A 20,380-nucleotide genomic window follows, 5' to 3' on the forward strand; every position below is an offset into this window, starting at 1 on the left:
CTGTCCCTGCCACCTCAGGCACCAGGCTGTCTACCTCGCCCCACAGGCCTGGCTCCTCCTCACTCTTGACCATCCCCTCCCTTCTCTTTCTGCTATTTTCTTTCCCCTTCTTCCATCCCCTGTACTGAACTCCCCACTGACTGTGGCCCAGACCAGTGCCCACCACCATCTGCCAACTCCACACGCCAGCACCTGCCCTCCTGCCACTCCTCTTCCAAGTACTTGCTTCAAGCCGCCCACACCCCTCGAGTCCCACTGCCCGCTGCCAGGGACAAGCCCAGCAAGAGGCACCTCCGAGCAGCCGGCCCGGGGGCAGAGCAAGCTGGCTCCAGTCCACAGACTGCACTGCAGGACATTACAGGGGATCTGGGAGATGGGGCCACAGCTCCAGAAGGAACTGCCTGGGGCAGGTGTCTGGCCCTGGAACCCCAGATTCTACTGCCAGGGGCCAGGGGTGGGGAAGGAGGTACATATTTAGAGGTCACTTAATCCACCTCCTCCCCCACTCAAGTGAATGAATGTCTGAGCTCCCCACAATGTGCGTTCTTCCCAACTATACAGAAATACATTTAAGGACGCATTGCCAGGTTCAAAAATTTAATAAATACCTTATTTAATGCTGATAATCCCCGATAAGAAAACTGAGGCTCAGAGAAGACAGGTATTTGCCCAAGGTCATGCAGCATGTTGGATACAGTATGCAGCTTCAAATCCTCTCTGCCCCATTTCTTACTCCAGCCACTTCAGCAACAACCAGCCTTCTGCAGCCTTGGAGCTGCAGCACACGGCCCTCATGCAAAACTTCACCAAGGGCTGTGTGGGGCCTACTCCGAGGCTTCAATGTGGGACGCCCTCAAGAACCCACTTGGGCCTCACACAGGTGTGGCCTGGAGGCATGTGGGAGTTACTGTCCATGGAGTCATCCTGTCCAGTGGGGAAGAGAGCTCATGGATGAATGCTTCCCTGTCTCTCTCCACAATGGGGCAGTTCTGAAATGCATTCCATAAGGCTCCTCAGAAGACTGCCCAGGACAGACTGGTGGTCAAAAAAATAACGTACTCTGGGGCACCTGAGTGGCTCAGTCAGTTAAGCATCCAAATGTTGGTTTCTGCTCAGGTCATGATCTCAGGGTCATGGGATAGATCCCCATACCAGGCTCTGCACTCAGAGCCTGCTTGAGATTCTCTCTGCCCCGCCCCTCACACTCATTCTCTCTCTCCCTAAAATAAATAAATCTATTTAGAAAATGCATTCTTGGGGCACCTGGGTGGCTCAGTCGGTTAAGCATCTGCCTTTGGCTCAGGTCATGATCTTGGGGCCCTGGGATGGAGCTCCATGTTGTCAGGCTCCCTGCTGCAGGGGGAGTCTGCTTCTTCTTCTCCCTCTACTTCTCCCCCCGCTAATGTACACACACACTCACTCTCTGTCTCAAATAAATAAAATCTTTTCTTTTAAATTCATCCTTGTACTGCTTTCCCCTTTTCTATTTTTTTTGGTAAACTCTACATCCAACATGTGGCTTGAACTCACAACCCCCAGACCAAGAGTCCCATAGTCCCATGCTCCATAAACTAAGCCAAACAGCCGCCCTTCGCTTTCCCTCTTTCCCCTTCATGCCCTCTCCCGCACCCTTGTTTCCCAAGACCACTTCCCAAACAGACCACCATACACAAGGCTTTCTCTCAGCTTCTGCTTTGGGGGAACACAGGTGGAGACAGAGTGAGAGGATGGTGGGGCTGGGATACGAACCCGGGCTTGAGTAACAACAGGGCCTTTATGCTTAACCAGCTGTTGCTGCTATGACCATCCATCCCAGGGTCCCTTTTCCTCAAGGTTCAAGTCATCCTGAAACAGCAGCTCAGCCACACTTGCTCCAGACAAAGTACAGGAAACAGGGAGAAGAGGGTATGAGGGTACCTGCAGGAGGAGGGTCATCTCTCTGGAACTAAAGCCACCTCCCCCAAATTGCTTCAACACCCTAGGTTGAGCAGGAGTCCCAGCTAGGTATGCCCTGCCCTACCATCTTTAACATCTGCCTCTATCCAGAAACTTCTGTGGCTCTTCAGCTCCAGTCCCGCATCCCAACCCCCAAACAGGCCCCCCAAGTGCACCCCCACTCTTCAACCTCTTTCAAAGGAGAGGGGACCTCAGGTAGCTTCTTGAAGCCTGAGCAGCCAGAACTAGCAGACACCCACACTGTCTCACCCTGGGACTCAGAAAACCAACACAGCTGCTTGGAGGTGAGGACAGAGCCTCTCCCGACTCCTGCCCAAGTCACAAAGATGTGATGGGACTTTCCTGGGAGAAATCACTCCTGGGACCTCACAGCCCTGAGTCACTCCCAGCCTCCCTGCCCCACCCCACCCCTACTCTGGCCCCTGTTTGAATCCTCCCTAACCCGTAGCAAAGAGGGGGGTGGTTCTTCCCTCTGCATGGGAAACTGAGGCTTGTGAGGCTTAAGGTAAAGCCAGTGTCGCAAAGCATGAAAAGAACCCAAGAGTCCTGGCACCCGGCCCAGGACAACCCTATTATTCCCTTAGGGAGGCTGCTCAGAAGGGGACCACTCAACGGAGGCAGATCTCCAGCATTCAGAGCCCAAACCCCACTTGCATATCAATGCCCTTTGGTTAAGAAGGGTGTAGAGGGAGCTACAGCAAACAGATAAGGAGGAAGAAGGATGTCCCCCCAGCCAGCCTGGTCCAGACACGCAGCATCTGGTCGTGGCAAAACCAAGTGGACTCTACACAGTCCTGAGGTCCCCTGAACACACACCTGCCCTAGCTCCCCACCCAAGGCTGGCTCTGCCACACTCCCTCACTCAGGGCCTCCAGAAATGAACAGCGGGCTGGTAGCCGGCCCTGCCCCTGTGGTCCATTAACGCCTCTCTGCCAGCACCCCGCCATCCTGGCTCTCTTCTCCGCAACAGGCACAGGTTAGAGTGAGGATGGGGCGGGATTTATGCCCATTGGAGGGGGAAAAAAAAAAATTAACCCAGACTAGCCCCAGGGTCCCCCTGGATTCCTGGCTGTTTCCTTCGGCCACCACCTGTAAACACCCCACCTCTGACCTCCACCTCGGTCAGCTTCTCTAGCCAAAGACTTTGACGGGAGCTGAGCAACGTCTCACTCACACACACACACACACACACACACTCTGATACGTGATGTGTGTGCGCAATGCCCCACCCGCATGGATTGCCGGGGACAGTCACCCCATCTCCCAAACAGAACCCATTACGCTTAATTGCCTTGTAGAACCGCACCACAGAGCTCGCACACGTACGAGCTGCATTTCTCTTTGCAAACACACGCATTTACACTCACAACATCCACCCCGATTTCACGTTCAGTCACACCCAGGACTCGCGCCCCGACCCAGGCTGTTTCTGGAATCACCACCCAGCCCCGGACCCACTGACCTTCTCCGACGCACGGCGCCCAGAGCTCACTTCTCGACGTGGACAGAATGTCAACAATCAGCCGCGGCGGCGGCTCACCCCGCCCGTACGCCCGCAACGGCGGCTCCTCCTGTCTCCATCCCGACCCAAGCCCCCTCCCGGCGGCGGGCTTCCCTCGCAGCCCGCCCAGCCGCGTGCGCCGTCACCGCGGCGCGCACACGCGCACGGCCGGCCGGCGGCTGCGAACGCACAAAGCTGCGCCCTCCGCCACCCGCGGCCGCCCGCACACCTGGCGGGCGCGCCCCCAGCCGCCCGAGCCGCGCGCCCGCGCCGGCGCGCCCGGCCAGCTCCCCTCCGCCGCGGGAGGCGCAGAGGCCCCGGTCCCGGCGGGGCCCGGCCCGGCTCCGCTCGCCCCGCACGCTGCTGCGCCCCTGCAGAAGGGGCGCACAGAAAGGGGCGGGGGGCGGGCGGGGGCGGCGGGGTGGGGGGGGTGCGGCGGGTCCCGAGCGCGGAGCCCGCAGCTTGGAAGCTCTAGTCGCCGCCGGCGTTAGGAAACTGCCTGAGGCGGCTCCTCGGGAACAAAGGCGCGAGGCGGAGCAGGCGCACCCAAGGGACCCCGGGGAGAGGAGGGAACGGCCCAGCAGCCCACAGAAGTTTCTGGAGCGTGGGGCCCCGGGGCTGTGGGGAAGGGAGGTGGTGAAAGATCCATAGGTTCCTACTCTCCAGCTTTGTGTGGGGTGGACCTAGGGAGGAGGTACAGTGTTACCTGGACTTGGAAGTAGGAGGCCTCTGGGATCACCAAACCCCTGAAACTGCCCCTGCTTTGCACCTGGCACCTGGGAGCTTTCCTTCATTCACTCCACAGACTTCCTCCCAGCTTCCGCCAAACCAGGGACACTCCCGAGGTTGAAGGGATTGAAGAAATGAAGGGGTCCTCTAGGCAGCCTTTGGGATGCCTCAGTCCTTTTCTTGGTAACCTCCACACCAGGCGGCCTCTGGAACATGGCTTGTACACCTCAGGGATGAGAAGCTCCCTCCCTCAGGAGGCAGCCCACACCGTCCTCAGGCAAATCTAAGTGCTAGAAAGCCATTCTTAAGCTTCATGGAAATCTGCCTCCCTTCTATCTGCTGACCATAGCATCACCCTGCTGTGGCCACGGTGGCTTTCTGCTTCTAGAATTTACTTAGGGCCTTGTCCTTGCTGTTTCCTGCCCCTGCAATACTCTCCCATCACATCTCCTGTGTCCCCTTCCCCCATCCACCAGCAGCTTCTCCATATGGCTGCCCCTTGTGTCCTTCAGGACTCATCTTCTTTTTTTTTTTTTTTAAAGATTTTATTTATTTATTTGACAGGGAGAGATCACAAGTAGACGGAGAGGCAGGCAGAGAGAAAGAGAGAGAGGGAAGCAGGCTCCCTGCCATGCAGAGAGCCCGATGCGGGACTCAATCCCAGGACCCTGAGATCATGACCTGAGCTGAAGGCAGCAGCTTAACCCACTGAGCCACCCAGGGGCCCCAGGACTCATCTTCTCAGAGAGGCCTTCCACCTCATCCAAACCCCCCCCCACACACACACACACACTGGTCACGCTTTCTCGATGCCCTGTTTTAGCACCTGATCGCCATAGGATACTGATCGCCTTAGGAAATTCTAGCATACTGATCGCCATAGGAAATTCTCTTGTCTATGTGTCTGTGGTCTGTCTCCCACTAGAATATGTGCCCCATGGAGGCAGAATCCTTGTCTGTCTCACAACGAGGCCCTGCAACACCAAAGCCTGACTCAGAGCAGGGTGAAGGAAGAAAGGAAGACAGAGGTGGCCAGCCCATGGTCTGAGTCCCTTCAGCAGCTCTATCCATCATCCTGAAATGCAACCTGCTCAGCCATACCAGGGTCATACCCGGCACGGTGTTACCAGAGGAAAGGCACTCAGTCCGTGCCCGCCAAACAAATGAACAGAAGAAGGAAACTTCCTATTAGAGGAACCTTCCTCTGAGACTCAGAATGGCAGGGCCTTTCCTTCCCCTGCCCTGGATTCTGCCCCAAGCTCTTACAGCCTCGAGATGCGAGCATGTTCCTAAAACCTAAATCATGGGGCTAGACCCCAGCTTCTAGGCAGTCAGAACCCATCAGACACCTCTGAGTCCCTTGTCTTGCTCCAGGTATAGGCAAGACTGGAGGCCAAAATAAATTTCTCGTTCATCCCTGTTAAATTGTACCTACTAGACTTGGACTTAGGAATCCAGCCTCCAGGGCACTGTGGATCTCAAGTCTGCCATCTTGTCTGTTGGGGTGGTGCCCCGGTTCCTGCCACAAGCAATGTCACCAGCTCTCCATGTGGAGCAGGATGCAGCCACTGGCAGCCCACTCATCAAACTCAGAACTAGTCTTCTGCTCCGCCACCACCAACCTACTTTCTAGTCTAGAAAACTAATCGGGAAAGCAAATAAGCTTCTCCCAGCAGGATGGGTTCTCAGGGAATTCACGTGCTGAATTCTCAAATCCTCTATTTAGAAATCAACTCTGAAATTGACCCGGACAAATCCTGAGTTCCCTATATACAGTTTCTGGAGTTATTTCCTCCTTGTCAAGACAGACATTACCTTAGCTGTCTCCTGCCTTTGGGCATGTGCCTTATTCTCTGAGAGGCAGGGTGCATGGTGGTTACATGCATAGCAACTTACTAGCTGTTATTTAACCCCTGTGCCTCGGTTGAGTCATCTGAAAAATGGGGAGAACAAGAGTACTTAAATCATAGCCTTGTTATGAAGATTAAATCAATTTATTCTTACAAAGTATTTACACATGACACATAATAAGCACTCAAAACGTTAACTATTAATATTCTGTCACAGAAATTAGTACAGAGTAAGGCAGCCTCCTCTTCAACTCCCCTGGGATGGAGCCTTCCCAAGTATGAGAGCTGATTTTATTCCAAATGGCTCCATCCTGTCTTAGGATTGCAGCCCTCCTCCAAGGACTCAGCTCTACTCCTGTGACTCTTAAATGCGTTCTTGGCCTTCCACTCAGAAGACAGAGCAGCTCTGTCAGCTCTGGGCCACCGGAATGGGCAGGAGGTCTCAGCCTCCTCTTCTTGCCTTGCTGTTACCCTGGGCAGGTACAACTGGCCCACCTGTCATGGAGTCCAGGAGGCTAGCCTCTCTCCCAGCCTTCCTACAGGTTCTGTGCCTGCATTGCCCTTGTTTGTCTTTCCCCCAGTACCTGCTTCATGAACTCCTTCTCTGACACAGAACCTCAGGACACAGCAAAGAACAAGCTGGAAAAGGCCCTGCCCTCATAAAGCTTACATGGTCAGGGGAGGGGCGTTGTCATGGACAATGAACAAATAGACAAACAAGAGAATGTCAGATCATGGCACGCGCTTTGAAAGCAAGGAGAGAAGGGGAGGGAGAACCTACTTTAGTATATCAGAGGGGAATGGCACACAGTAGGGTTTTGCACATTGCCTGCAAGTGACCTGACCCTGTGGCCTTCCTGTCCATGTGTCACTAGCCTCTCCCACACCACACCAGCCTCTTTCTTTACCCCTGCAAGCATTCACTGATATACACTCAGAATTTCATTTTGGCACCCTTCCTAATAGTCTTGCCTCATGCTCCAGCGAATTTTCTGTCTTTTCTGTACATTATCTGAAATCCACCCTCTGGAATCCAGGACGCTTGTCTGACTACCCATTCCTTAACTACTGAGAGTTCCCAGGTGGCCCGAGTCACCCTTCCCAGAGTTCCTGTCACTTCCACATCATCATCCAATTCATTCTCCTTCCAGAGTGTCAGATCGATACCCAGACCAACTCGTTGTTTCCCATACCTACTGAAAGCTTGATGAGACAAGAGAGAGCAGTGCTCTTAGCTAAACAGGATTGCGGGCAGATATCTAGGAGGTGAAGTCTCCCACCAACTTCTAAATCTTATTCCTGGGGTCATCCGGGGAGCAACGGTAGAACACTATCCCTGTTCTCTTGTGGGCCAGCCCATGACATACCCCCCCAAATGATACCACCTCCACTCTTCTTTCATTTAAACTACCCCAGGGAGGTGTGGCCGGCTCATTCTTGGCTGTGAGGGTCCTGCTACTTTAGTTCCCCTTGAGGGGGAATGTGGAAGAAAGTTCAAGATCAGGTCTAGCAAAAGCCTTGGAAAGAGGGTGAGGCCACAGCAGGTTTACCCAGGATCCCTGTGGAGACCACTAATGCTTGTCACATCTATCCAGTGTGGTGGAAGAGAGGGCAGGAGCCTGGGAGCAGGAATCTGGGTCAGCAAAAGCCCTCTTCTCCCAGCCCCTCACTCAGATGCAGGCTCCCAGCTGGACGTCTGAGGAGGGAAGAAGGAGAGGAGGAAGGCAGAGCTAGCTCCACCCACCCAGGTCAAGGAGGGGTGGGGAGGCTGCCCAGCGAATCTTCCAGCCACTCTCCCTCTTAAAGAGGAACCACCTGACTCCTAGGCCTTAGAATTCTCTGCAGGCATCATTTCCCTTGAGACTCATGATCTTCCTGATAATCATACCCATTTTACAAAGGAAAAGGCAGAGGCAGTGAGCTCCCTCAAATCACTCTGTGCCTTCTAGGCTGAACTAGCACCCAGGCTGACATACTCTTTCCAGAACGCTGGGAGGAGGATCCTCTGCCAGTGAGGGCAGTGGTCCCCATGGCAGATTTGCAGACCTGTGTGCAGCTAGCTACATAAGTACGGCCTTTGGAGAGTAAGGGCTGTGGGTCCCTTTACCTGGAGGGAGACTCAAGGTCGGCACGGCTGAGGATACGATGCTGCTGTGGGCTGTAGAGCCACTGGAAGGCTGTCAGTGTCCTCTCCTCAATTCGGAACCGTCCTTCCTGCACATACCTGTGGGCAGGACAGGACAGAGTGAGGAGATAGGCAGGTCGTGCTCTGCACAGCTTCTTTGGAAAGCTCACTCGGCTTGCTAGAAAAAGATAGATGAGGGGTACCTGTCCCCAAATCTCCCCACTGCTCATCTGCCAGAAAGCCCTGTTTCTACAAGGTCTCAGTTAGAATACCCTGAAGAGGAGGCAGCTACAGGGTTTCAACTCAACAATGGAGAAGCATTCTAAAAGTTAGCTATCTGGGGGTGCCTGGGAGGCTCAGTGGGTTAAAGCCTCTGCCTTCGGCTCAGGTCATGATCCCAGGGTCCTGGGATCGAGCCCCACTTCGGGCTCTCTGCTCAGCAGGGAGCCTGCCTCCTCCTCTCTCTCTGCCTGCCTCTCTGCCTACTTGTGATCTCTGTCTGTCAAATAAATAAAATCTTTTAAAATAATAAATAAATAAATGTTAGCTATCTGAGGTTGAAAGGAGTCACTTGGAAGGGGTGAGTTCCCTGTCACTGGAAGTATGTAACCAGAGGCTGGGCAGGGGGTTCAAGCATTAGACCAGGGTTTATTTTCCAAGCTCCTTATAGGACTGAGATACTGGACTTCTTGATTTCACAGCAGGAGAAGGGCTGCCCTGGAGTGGGACTCATGAGTCAGATGTCAGGGTTAGTTTCTTCCAGAAACTCTCACAGGGTCTCAGCCACTGTCTGGATGGAAAGTGAGTCTACAGTAGGAATGGAGGAAGCTGGGCTGGGCACAGTGAGGACAAATGGGTTCCTCCCTCTCTGGCCACCCCCTTCTGGTAGATGTGTGAATCCATTCATGAGTTCAACATTTACTGAGTATCTATGATGATGAGCAATAGAGACTTAATCCCTGGAGTTTATAATCGTACAGAGAGAGAAACCACCAAATAGTCACATGAGCAAATATATCATTACGATATATTACCGGCAAGAATGTCAGTTGGTATAAATCTTCTGCAAGAGAACCTCACAACACTTGCCCAATTACAAGTGCAGGGCCACCTGGCTGGCTTAGTCAGTAGAGCGTGTGAATCTTGATCTCAGGATTCTAAGTTAAAGTCCCCACGTTGGGTACAGAAATTGCTTAAAAATAAAATCTTTAGGGAATGATGCCTGGGTGGCTCAGTGGGTTAAGCCTTTGCCTTCGGCTCAGGTCATGATCTCAGGGTTCTGGATAGAGCCCCGCATCAGCCTCTGCTCAGTGGGGAGCCTGTTTCTCCCTCTCTGCCTGCCTCTCTGCCTGCTTATGATCTCTCTCTCTTGGTGTGTCAAATAAATAAATAAAATCTTTTAAAAAATAAAAAAATAAAATCTTTAAGAATATTTTTAATTTAATTAAAAAATAAATTATAAGTGCAGTTCCTCTGTAGTACAAGGATCCACTTTCAGAGAATTTATCTACAGATTCTAGCATGTGAACAAGGGTATCTGGGGCATTTGTTGTTGTTTTCTTAAGGTTTTGTTTGTTTCTTTGTCTGGTTGGTTTTGAGAGGTTTTTTTTTTTTAGTAATCTCTACACCTAACATGGGGCTCAAACTCACAACCCCAAGATTAAACCCCAAGATCAAGAGTCTCATGCTCTTCCAACTGAGTCATCCAGGTGCCCCTCTGTGGCATTGTTTATAAGAACAAAAGTCTGGGAACAGCCTAGGCAGTCATCGGTATGAAATCAGTTAAATAAATCATAGTACATCCATATGGAAAAAACAGGGTGCAGTCATTAAAAATATTTTAAATGAAGGTGTTCTCTGTTCCCTATCATGCAAAGATCTTCAAGATACATTGTTAAGAGGGAAAAAAAAGTGAAGAAATAGCTGTATGTGTAATTTATATTAAAAGTGGGGGTAGGGGGATGCCTGGGTGGCTCAGTGAGTTAAAGCCTCTGCCTTCAGCTCAGGTCATGATCCCGGGGTCCTGGAATAGAGCTCCACATTGGGCTCTGTGCTCAGCAGGGAGCCTGCTTTCCCCCCAACCCCTGCCTGCCTCTCTGCCTACTTGTGATCTCTGTCAGATAAATAAATTAAATCTTTAAAAATAAAAGTGGGGGGATGCCTGGGTGGCTCAGTTGGTTGGACGACTGCCTTCGGCTCAGGTCATGATCCTGGAGTCCCAGGATCGAGTTCCACGTCGGGCTCCCAGCTCCACAGGGAGTCTGCTTCTCTCTCTGACCTTCTCCTCGCTCATGCTCTCTCTCACTGTCTCTCTCTCAAATAAAAAAATAAATTTTTAAAAAGTGGGGGGAGGGAATAAAATATGAACTCATATTTTATCTTTATAGAGAGAAACTCTGGAAACAAAAGAGCTAATAAAAATAGTTAGCTGGGTGGGGAGGAGGGAGAACTGGGTGAAGGGGGGCATGGGAGAGGGATTGTAACAATGTATGTTTTGGGGACACCTGGGTGGCTCAGTTAGTTAAGCATCTGCCTTCGGTTCAGGTCATGATTCCAGGGTCCTGGGATCGAGTCCCTCATTGGGCTCCCCGCTCAGCAGGAAGCCTGCTTCTCCCTCTGTCACTCCCCCTGCTTGTTTTCCCTCTTTTCCTCTCTCACTGTGTCTCTCTCTGTCAAATAAATCCATAAAATCTTAAAAAAAAAAAAGTTTGTCTTCATACCTATTCCACATAGAATATGGGAGAGGTGTGAGAAACTACAAACTGCAGAATGTTTGTGCAGCTGCTGTGATTCTGCCCAATGAGCCTGGCTATCTTCTGGGTGAGGGGAGTTCCCAGAAGGCAGGGGGTGGGAGGGCAGAGAGAGCAGAGTGCTTTCATGGATCCTGGGACCTCCCACATCAGAGCACTTGTCTCCTTTCACTCTCCACATGATCCCAGGGACATTTGGGGAAGAACATCCAGGCTGCTGGGTGGAAAACGACAGGGCTGCCAGGGAAGGGGTCTTGCAGGAGTCCAGAGGGGACTGTGGTGACCTGTATCAGGGGACAGTGCTGGAGGTGGAGTGAAATGGGAGGACTCTTGAGGGTTAGCTGTACCTGGTGATGGGTTGGATGTGGGTGAAGGGGAGACAGGCAGCAGAGTTGTTCCCCAGTTCCTAGCTGGAGCCAGCAGCTGGCCACAGTGCCATTCACACTGGACAGGAACAGGTTTGGGAGGGAAGATCGTGACTTTCATTTGGGACATGACCCTCTTCTGTGATATGCTTCCTGCCCCAAGATGACTCCCCTCCTATAAAACCCGGCTCAAAACGTGATTCTTCCAGAAAGCCCACTCTGATTAATCCCATCCTCTCCTGATGACAAGTTTCTTTGTCTTTCCTGGTCCTTGGACTCCTTGGGACTCCGTCCTCAATGACACTGTTGTGATCTCTGCGGGAGAAACTGATGACACCACTTGTCTCCAAGAAGGGGAACTGAGCGGCTGAGGAGCACTGCATAGTCCTTCTTCAATTTGAACCATACAGGTATACTATGTTTTCAGAAAGTATCTTTTTGATCCTCTGATCATGAAGTCTTAGGTCATTAGTGACCAAGAGGTCACTCATCTGTTCCAACAGCTTTATTTTACAGGATGAGGACAGGAGACCCAGAACAGTCTTGACCAAAGAGTGGCAGAACCAAAACCTGCTAGTGATGTCCCCTCACTTCCAGGATGATAGACCATACTAGGGTTGCCCTTGACCCCACCAAGCACACACAGGTCCACAGGCTGCAGGAGAAGTAGACCCACTCAGGAACCACCCCTACCCCAGTTCTCTACTCACTCACCACCACCCCCCACCCCGTGCCTCTGTGTGTAATGCAAACCAGGAATGCAAACCATGTCAGCTACAAGCACCCCGTCTGCCTCTGTGGGCACCCTGGCCTGGATTCCACTTACCAACAGTAGATGAGCGATTTGTCCACCCCAAGTCCCAGACTCCTCACGTATAAAATGGGGGTGACGATAACACCCAGTTTGAAGGGTTGGGGCAAGGATTACATGAAATAATGTGAGTGAGTCCGTTGCCACGTGGTCATCTTTATCCCTTTCCCTCCCCACCATCCCCATCAGCCTTCACCAATTTCACCAAGTCACAGGTCTTACGTGCTTTACCCACAACAGACAGATCCACCCCCTCTAAGGCTTGCAGCGAGCCCCTTGGAATGGGTGGATTCCATTTTAGAGATGAGGAAGAAGAGGCCAGGGAGGGAAGTCAACTTGTCTGAGGTCACACATGTAGTCAGCTCGTGGCATCCAGTGTCCTCCTAACCAGCCCCCTACACACAGATACACACACACACACACACACACACACACACTCTCCCTCCCCCATACCAGCCCCCAGACCCCTGCCCAAAACTGTTAGTGTCTGCGTATCACATTACCACAGTGTTAAGAGTCTGCATATCAGGCATCCTCCAAACCGCTCCCCTGAGAGTCCGAGTGCTCCCACTTTGTTCCCTTCCAGCCTTTCCCACCAGATCATCCCAGCCCCCTCCACATCACACATAGGAGCCCCTGCATCTGTCTGTCTCATCTGTTTGTCCTTCTCTAAGCATGCCCTGCCTGTTCTTACCTCGGAGCCCTCGCTCCGGCTGTGCTCTGACCTGAACTGCCCTCCCTCCATCTCTACCCCATATCTGCCCCCCTCACTGCAACCCCTCAAACCACACTGCCTCTAAGAGTCTGCCCCAATGCTCTCACCAGAATGGAAGAGCCAGGACTCCAGGCAGGCCTCGCTTAACTTTGATCAAAACGTTGCTCTCTATCCACCTTTACATGAGTCATTTACACGCCTGTCTGTCTCCTGCTAAGTGTCAAGATAGTGTCTGAGCACCTCTGAAACCCCTGCAATATCCTCATGCAGACCCCTCACCAAAGGGTCACAACAACAACGGCGGATCACAACAACAACGGCGACCAAGTCATCACAGCCTGGGGAAGCTTCCTTTCTAGAATGCTCTGACACAGGTGATCTCTATTAATGGATCCAATTTATTAACTTAGCGGGTTTGCTATATTGGACCACTCTGAAGAAACACCACCCATCCCCACATACATCCCTCATTAACCTGCCATGTACCTGAAATCCTGTTGAACTGTACTCAAGGAGAGATTAAACACCACAGAGGCTCACCCTGTAAGCCACTCTCAACCATTAAAACCTAAACAAGAAGCAGCTTCTCAGATTATCCCTGGGAGAGTAGGGTCCAAAGCCTGGGGCATTGTAAGGGACATTTTGAAGGGTATGAAAAGAGAGAGGATGGAAGCTGCTCCTAGAAGCAGACCCCAGGTTGTGGGGGTGGGGTGACCCCTCCAGAAGGACACAACCCATCACCAAAAGAGAAAACGGTCAGGCACTTTACAGGTTACAGGTTTACAGGTTATTTTTTTCAGCTCAACACTGGGGTAGGTCAGGCAGGCACTGAACCCTGAGGCTTCAACAGCAGGCTAAGTGAAAGAAGTCTGTCACAAAAGACCTCAGACTGTACAATTCCATTCATATGAAACGTCCAGAATAAGCAAATCCATAAAGAAAGCAGATTTGTCCGTGCCTAAGGGTGGGCTTGCGGGGAGGGGGTAAGAGGGGCGTTGGAAGCTAATAGAGGTAATGGTTATGAGGCTACTTTACAGGGAGATGAAAATGTTCTAAAATTGATTATGGTGATGGTTGCACAACTCTGTGAAATACTTAAAGCCATTGAATTTTACATGTTCAATGGGTGAGTTGTAGGATTTGTGAATTCTATTTTAATAAAGCTCTGGGGGCCCCTGGGTGGCTCAGACAGTTAAGCGTCTGTCTTTGGCTCAGGTCATGATCCCAGCATCCTGGGATTGAGTCCTGGGTCAGCCTCCCTGCTCAGCAGGGAGTCTGCTTCTCCTTTTCCCTCTGCCTGCCCCACCCCTTGCTAGCTCGCACGTGTGCTCTCTCTCTCTTTCACTCAAATAAATAAATCTTTAAAAGAACATTTTTTTAAGTTTAAAAATAAAGCTCTTTTTATAAGAGCAAACATCCATGAGTGCATACTGATACAAATAAATGAATACATAAAATAAAGGGGAGAAAGAGACAAATCTTCCATGCACAAGAATTCCAAACAATGTATGTAAAAACTCTGCCCTCCAGGGAGCAGGTCACAATTCTGCTCTACTTAAAGGTGAGCCTCATACAGTAGCTTCCTTCCCAAGAGTACTCTGTGGGAAGAGGGAGGGGAACAGTAACCTTTCAGTGGAGAAGCCTGACAAACACTAGCTCAGCCAGGTGACCAAAGTCAATATCAACAGTGATAAATCCTGATGATGGTATGTAGCCTCGATATGATGTGATGACACAGCACTCCACCCCTGTGGTCCTTCTCCCAAAACTCATAGGGTTCTTCTCTAATTGTGAGAAAAACATCCAACAAATTACAGTTGGGGGATGTTCTGCAAAAAGACCAGTACTTCCTGAACTGTCAAGGTCATCAAAAACAAGGAAAGTCCAGGGGGCACCTTGGTGACTCAATCAGTTAAGCGTCTGCCATCATCTCAGTTCATGATCTCAGGGTCCTGGGATGCAGCCCTTGTCAGGCTCCCTGCTCAGCGGGGAGTCTGCTTCTCCCTCTCCCTCTGTCACTCCCCTGTTTGTGCTCTCTCTCTCTCTCTCTCTGTCTCTCTCTCTCTCAGATAAATAAATAAAAATCTTAAACAAAACAAAACAAGGAAAGCCTGAGAAACTGTCACAGCCAACAGGATCCTAAGGAGGCATGACAACTAAATGTAATGCAGTACCCGGATGGGCCCCTAGAACAAAAAAAGAACATTAGAGGCGCCTGGGTGGCAGTCCTTAAGCGTCTGCTTTCGGTTCAGGTCACCATCCCAGGGTCCTGGGATCTAGCGCCGCATCAGGCTTCCTGCTCAGCAGGAAGCCTGCTTCTCCCTCTCCTGCTCCCCCTGCTTGTGTTCCCTCTCTCTGTGTGTCTCTCTCTGTCAAATAAATAAATAAAATCTAAAAAAATAATAATAATAAAATATCCTAATTCTCAAAAGATTTTAATTCTCCCACAAATCTGAACATGGCAGCTTACTACAGGTAAAGATTAAAAGTGGTCCTGCCTTGAGTTTTCACTTTTTTTTAAGATTTTATTTATTTATTTGAGAGAGAGAGTGTGCACAAGCAGGTGGAGGGGTGGAGGGAAAGGGAGAAACAGACTCACTGCTCTGCAGGGAGCCTGATGCAGGGCTCAATCCCAGGACTCTGGGATTATGACCTGAGCCAAAGGCATATGCTTAACCGACTAAGGCACCCAGATGCCCCGGATTTTCACATTTAAAAATCACTTGAAGCATTTTATTTTATGAGAGAACTACTAAAGCCTTGCCCCATATTCTGTGGCTATTTAGATGTGTCTCTGCTCTTATGTACCATGAGCACATTAAAAGCGTAGCTGATCTGAACAGCTGAAAATCTTTTTATTACCAAGGAGTTCAACAGCTCGACAGATGTGTTCATTTCCTGTGGAACTGGTACACACTATATCTATACCTTAGGGTAAGAATTTGATTGGATCTCCTCCCCCCTCAACCTCCGTTATTACATTATAAAGTTTAATATCTTGCTTTTGAATGCTCCCTAAACCCCAAAGCCTTCCTCAGTTCTGCTTCTGAAATACCAGATGTAGAGAGAACTGTAGCCCACAGCCCTCTAGTGAGCTTGCTCTCAGCACCACAAGGTGGCACTGTTGAACACCAGTCCTGCACAGCCTGGTGGAGACTACACTGCTGTGGGGAGGTCCTTGTTCTGTATGAGCTCTTTCTGCAGCGATCCCCACATGTGGGCTCCCTTGCTTCACGTTCAGACATCATTCCCCCAATGAGACCCCGAGCAGCATCCACCAGCTTCCAGGGTGTTAGCCTGAATCATTCACCATTGAGACTCCCAAGTGTTTCTGGGTAACTATTATGGACTGAGAGTTCGTGTCCCTGTCCGCTCACTCCCCACCTCAAATTCATACATTGTGGACCTACCCCTGCAATACAACTCTACTGGGGCCTTTGTGGAACTAGGTTAGGTAAGGCCCTGATTCAATAGGATTCGAGTACTTATACGAAGAGACACCAGAAGAGCCTCTATGCTCTCTCACCATGTGGAAGACACAGGGAGAAGGCAGCCAGCCCTAAGCCAGAAGAGGGCTCTCCCCAGAACCCGACCATGCAGGCATCCTGATCTTAGATTTCCAGCCTCCGGAACTGTAAGAAAACGTCTGTTTTCTGTCAGAAAACTGTCTGAAAAAAACTGTCAGAAAATGTCTGTTGTTTAAGCCACCTAGTCAGGAGTCAGGGGTGGTTTCTTCCTTATCTTTTTTTCTCTTTAAGTTTTGGTTCTGTTTGGTTTTTTTTTTTTTAAGATGTATTTTTTCATTTTACAGAGAGAGAGCGGGGAGCGCGCATGAGCATGAGCCTGAGCGGGGGGAGGGGCAGAGGGAAAAGGAGAGAAGCAGACTCCCTCCCTGCTGAATGTGGAGCCTGACCCAGGGCTCCATGAGGTGCTCCATCTCAACGACCCTGAGATTAACACCTGGGCCAAATCAAGAATCAGACACGTAACTAAGGGAGCCACCCAGGCGCCCCTTCAAGCTTATTTATAAGAGCACTTCTCACATTTAGCAAATTAGCAGTCAGCCTGTTTTGTGTAAATATTATTATCCAGTTTCTAGTTTACGTTTTAGCTTTATTGTGGATTTGCATCAGTTTTTGTTGCCCAATAATTTACCATTCGTCACCCTCTCTACCACTCAAAATTCTGTGGTTGAGGTACTGGTGACCCCAGCCCTCAGCTCCCTATGTGGGCACATGGCCCAGCCTGGCCAAAGGGAGCAGTCCATCCCCCTGATCCTGGTGATTGGCTCTAAGATGGTCATGTGACCCAAGCCAGGCCAATGACATGACATCCTGAGGCAGACTGAGACTACTGAGAAAGGAGAGCTCTTTCCATGAGGGTTGCTAACTGGAGAGCTGCCTACAGCTGCTGATAGCCCACTTGACTCCACAAAGAACTAAAAGCAAAACAGGAAAACAGAGGGACGAGCACAGAGCATTATTTGGTGACATTTGAGTGCCTGGGAGCAGTTGTGCCTGAAACATGAAAAGTCCCTGGAGTTCTCAGTTCTGTAAGCCAATAAATCCCTTTTTCTCTTGAGCCAGTTTGAGTGAAGCAAACCAAGTCAACGTGAAATTCTGGAACCAGGGGCCAAGGCTGTCATGTTGGGAGCATGCCAAGAGGATCAGAGGGTGTCCTGCCCTCAAGAGTGCTCCGTACCAAATGCCTGACCACTCAAACCACATCTTCGGGACCTTCTCACAGCAATGGACTTTTACCTGGGGGGTGAAAAGTAACCCCAAACCTAATTAGGGCATGAACCTAATTCATGCATCATTCGGTTCAGCCCAAGATCCAACCCAATCAGGCAGCATCAGGGCAGAGAAAGAGAGAGATTCAGACCAGGAATCTAAGCTCTACCCCTTTAAAACTTCCTATTTCCTCCTCTATGAAGCGGGGGAGGAATTAAACTAAGAACACTGATCTGAGAGGTCCTGCAGTCCTGGGGTACTGCCTCCTTACCAGGGAGAGGACACTAAGTAACTGCCAGCTTTCTACTAACTCTTTAAGCGGATTAACTCTACTTTTATCTGTTTTATGTACTGGTGGCTTAATTTTAAAAGTGATTCCACTTCTAAATGACAATTTTGATTACTTGGACTTTGATTTTTGGGATCTTCCCAGCGCAAAGGTGGGCTGAGCAGGCTGGAAACCCAATGACCCCTTCTGCTCTGACATGTTAGAGTTTTCTGACAATGGGAACTTGGCCGTCCAGACAGGCTGGGTGGGATAGTCCAGGTATAGGCAAAACAGAGGAGAAGTTAACCCCCTGGGCAAGACCTGGGCAGAAACCCTGACTCGGCCACTTATTTGCTGGGTGGCCTTGACTAACCACTTTCCTTCTCCAAGCCTCAGTTTCCTCATCTGTAAAATGGGGATGCTGATACCTTCCTCTGAGCATCACTATGAAGACTAACTGCAACACCCCAATCCTGGAGACAGAATAAAGTGTGCAGGAAGCTCAGGTTGTTATTATTGATGATACTATTCTTCTTTGTATTCCATTTACAGAATATGCCTGGTTCGATATGTCCACAATGTTACTTCAGAGATGCTCCCTGGTCCTGATGTAGGTGGGATGATGTGGAATGGGGAGGGGCCCCAGCCAGACATTCTCCTTTGATTTTTTTTGACTTCTCCCAAAGCAGATTACCTTGTATTCGAAATCCCACCAAGCAGAGGTCAGGCCTCCGGCCAAAGCAGCCCTTAATGTTCGTTTGGACACTGGGGACATAGGCCCAACCCAGGTGACTCCCGGTGCTGCTGCGTCTGAAACCGGCTCAGCCTGCAGTCAGGTAACCTGATACCCAAAGGCCTGGGCAGGACTGCGGTGGGGGCAGGGGCAACGACCCACCTACTCAGGGACCTCTTCCTTCACCTTCTAAGCCCCCATCTCTGAGCCCCCAACTCCAAAGTGCCCCATCCTTAGAGGTCCCTGTATAGATAGACAGGGCTATCTCCTTGAACAGGGCCGCTGAAGGTTGTGGGTTGTGCCCCTGGGGCTCAATTCCGTGGCCCGACCAAAGCAGCAGAAGGAATGGAGGTGGGCGGGGGACCCCCAAGGCACAAATCAGAAAGCTGAGGTTGGGGGGTGGGGGGAAAGGAAGGAGGAAAACCCAGCCTATGAGCCTGTGGAAGGAGGGTAGGGTGCCCCAAAGACTGACGTCAGGGACAGGGTCCCAGGTTCCAGTGCCGACCTCTCGGGAGAGCCGCAAACACCCCGCGCAGGGACGCGGGATGGTTACGACCTGCCAGTCCGGCGCCTCTCTGTAAACCTGTCCCCGCAACCTCAGTTCAAGAAGAAACTTTGGGCCAGCGCCCCGCTCCTTCCCGCGCCCAACCGGACCTCGGGGCGCGGGGCGCGCGGGTTCGCTCCCGCACCTGGCCCCGCGGCCCCCCCTGTGCCCACTCACCAGCGCACCAGCTGCCAGCGCTTCTCCCCCGGCGCCCGGCGGCCCGCCATGCCTTGCCCCGCCGCCCGCCAGCTCCCTGCCCGCGGCGGGCCACTAGGCGGAGGCAAGTCCTGCTGCCGCAGGCCAGTGCGGAGGGCGCGCTCGCGGGCGCGGGGCGCGGCGCGGGTCCCGGAGGGCGGGGCGGGCGCGGCGCGACTCAGCCTGGATCCCTGTCGGTGCGGCAAGCGGCGCTCTCCCCCGTGCGGCCGCGGCCCCGCCCCTGGAGCTGGCTGGGGCTGGCTTGGGGCTGGTGCTGGCCGCGCGCTCCTGCGTCGCAGCTCCCGAGGCCACAGTCGGTCGGGTCACTGCCCAGCGGTGCGGAAGAGCCGGGTTTCTTGGGAGCACTGCGTGAGAAATCAGGTTCTCAGAGTTCTACTTCGAGGGAAACCGGACTTACTGAGTGACGAGCCCTTTCTCCCTTACGACCCCTGCTCTACCTACCTAGAAAGTTATGCATAAAAATTAAATCTCTCTCCCTAAAATGAAAATTGGTGTGCCCTACAGATTGTTAAAATATTTTACAGTGACTGTATTTAAAACAGTAGGACCTTGGCCCAGCGTGCTGCCCATCCGGGCTTCAAGCTACTTCCACCCCAGGATCGCTGACATTCCTGTAGCTGAGCAGAGACCAGTCTGGCCCACAGCACCATAAGCAAATGCTTCTCAAGCCTAGTTTGAAGCAGCTGAGTTTTAGAAATGTTTGTAAATATAGAGGTTGCCTACACATTGTAGAGTGCCCTCCAAATTCACCTGCCTCCCATACCAGGAAAAGCCGCATCCTTTGCAGGAGAGAAACATGCAGAGAAGAGAAAACCTGGCCTCCAGTGTGAAGATCCTGAGAGCCTGCCTACCTCTTACGGATTGTTGGCCATACCCAGGAGTATTGAAAAAGTTTGCAGGGAAATCCAAAAGCTACTGACATTTGCTATTATATATATCCATAGGTGACTTCCCCAGTGTTCAACGAAAACCAAGACTGCATATATCCTAAGAATTCTCACCAAAGCTTTCCACCATGTCTAAAGAAGTGACAGGAAGCAAAAGGAGATAAGAATGTAACCAACATAGAGGCACCATATAAAAA

General features: G+C 51.3%; 1 protein-coding gene across 1 annotated transcript in view; it reads right to left on the minus strand.

Moving 5' to 3' along the window:
• The window catches only part of RAP1GAP2 (RAP1 GTPase activating protein 2), a 212,976-nt gene extending 209,407 nt beyond the window's left edge, over positions 1 to 3,569 (minus strand). Inside the window, exon 1 of the mRNA XM_044248136.1 lies at positions 3,419 to 3,569. The gene's annotated coding sequence lies outside the window, so the exon portion shown is untranslated. The remainder of the gene's footprint in view (positions 1 to 3,418) is intronic.
• Between the last annotated feature and the right edge of the window lie 16,811 nt (positions 3,570 to 20,380).

Source organism: Neovison vison, chromosome 5 (assembly GCF_020171115.1).
Source record: "Neovison vison isolate M4711 chromosome 5, ASM_NN_V1, whole genome shotgun sequence".
Classification (NCBI taxonomy): Eukaryota; Metazoa; Chordata; class Mammalia; order Carnivora; family Mustelidae; genus Neogale; species Neogale vison.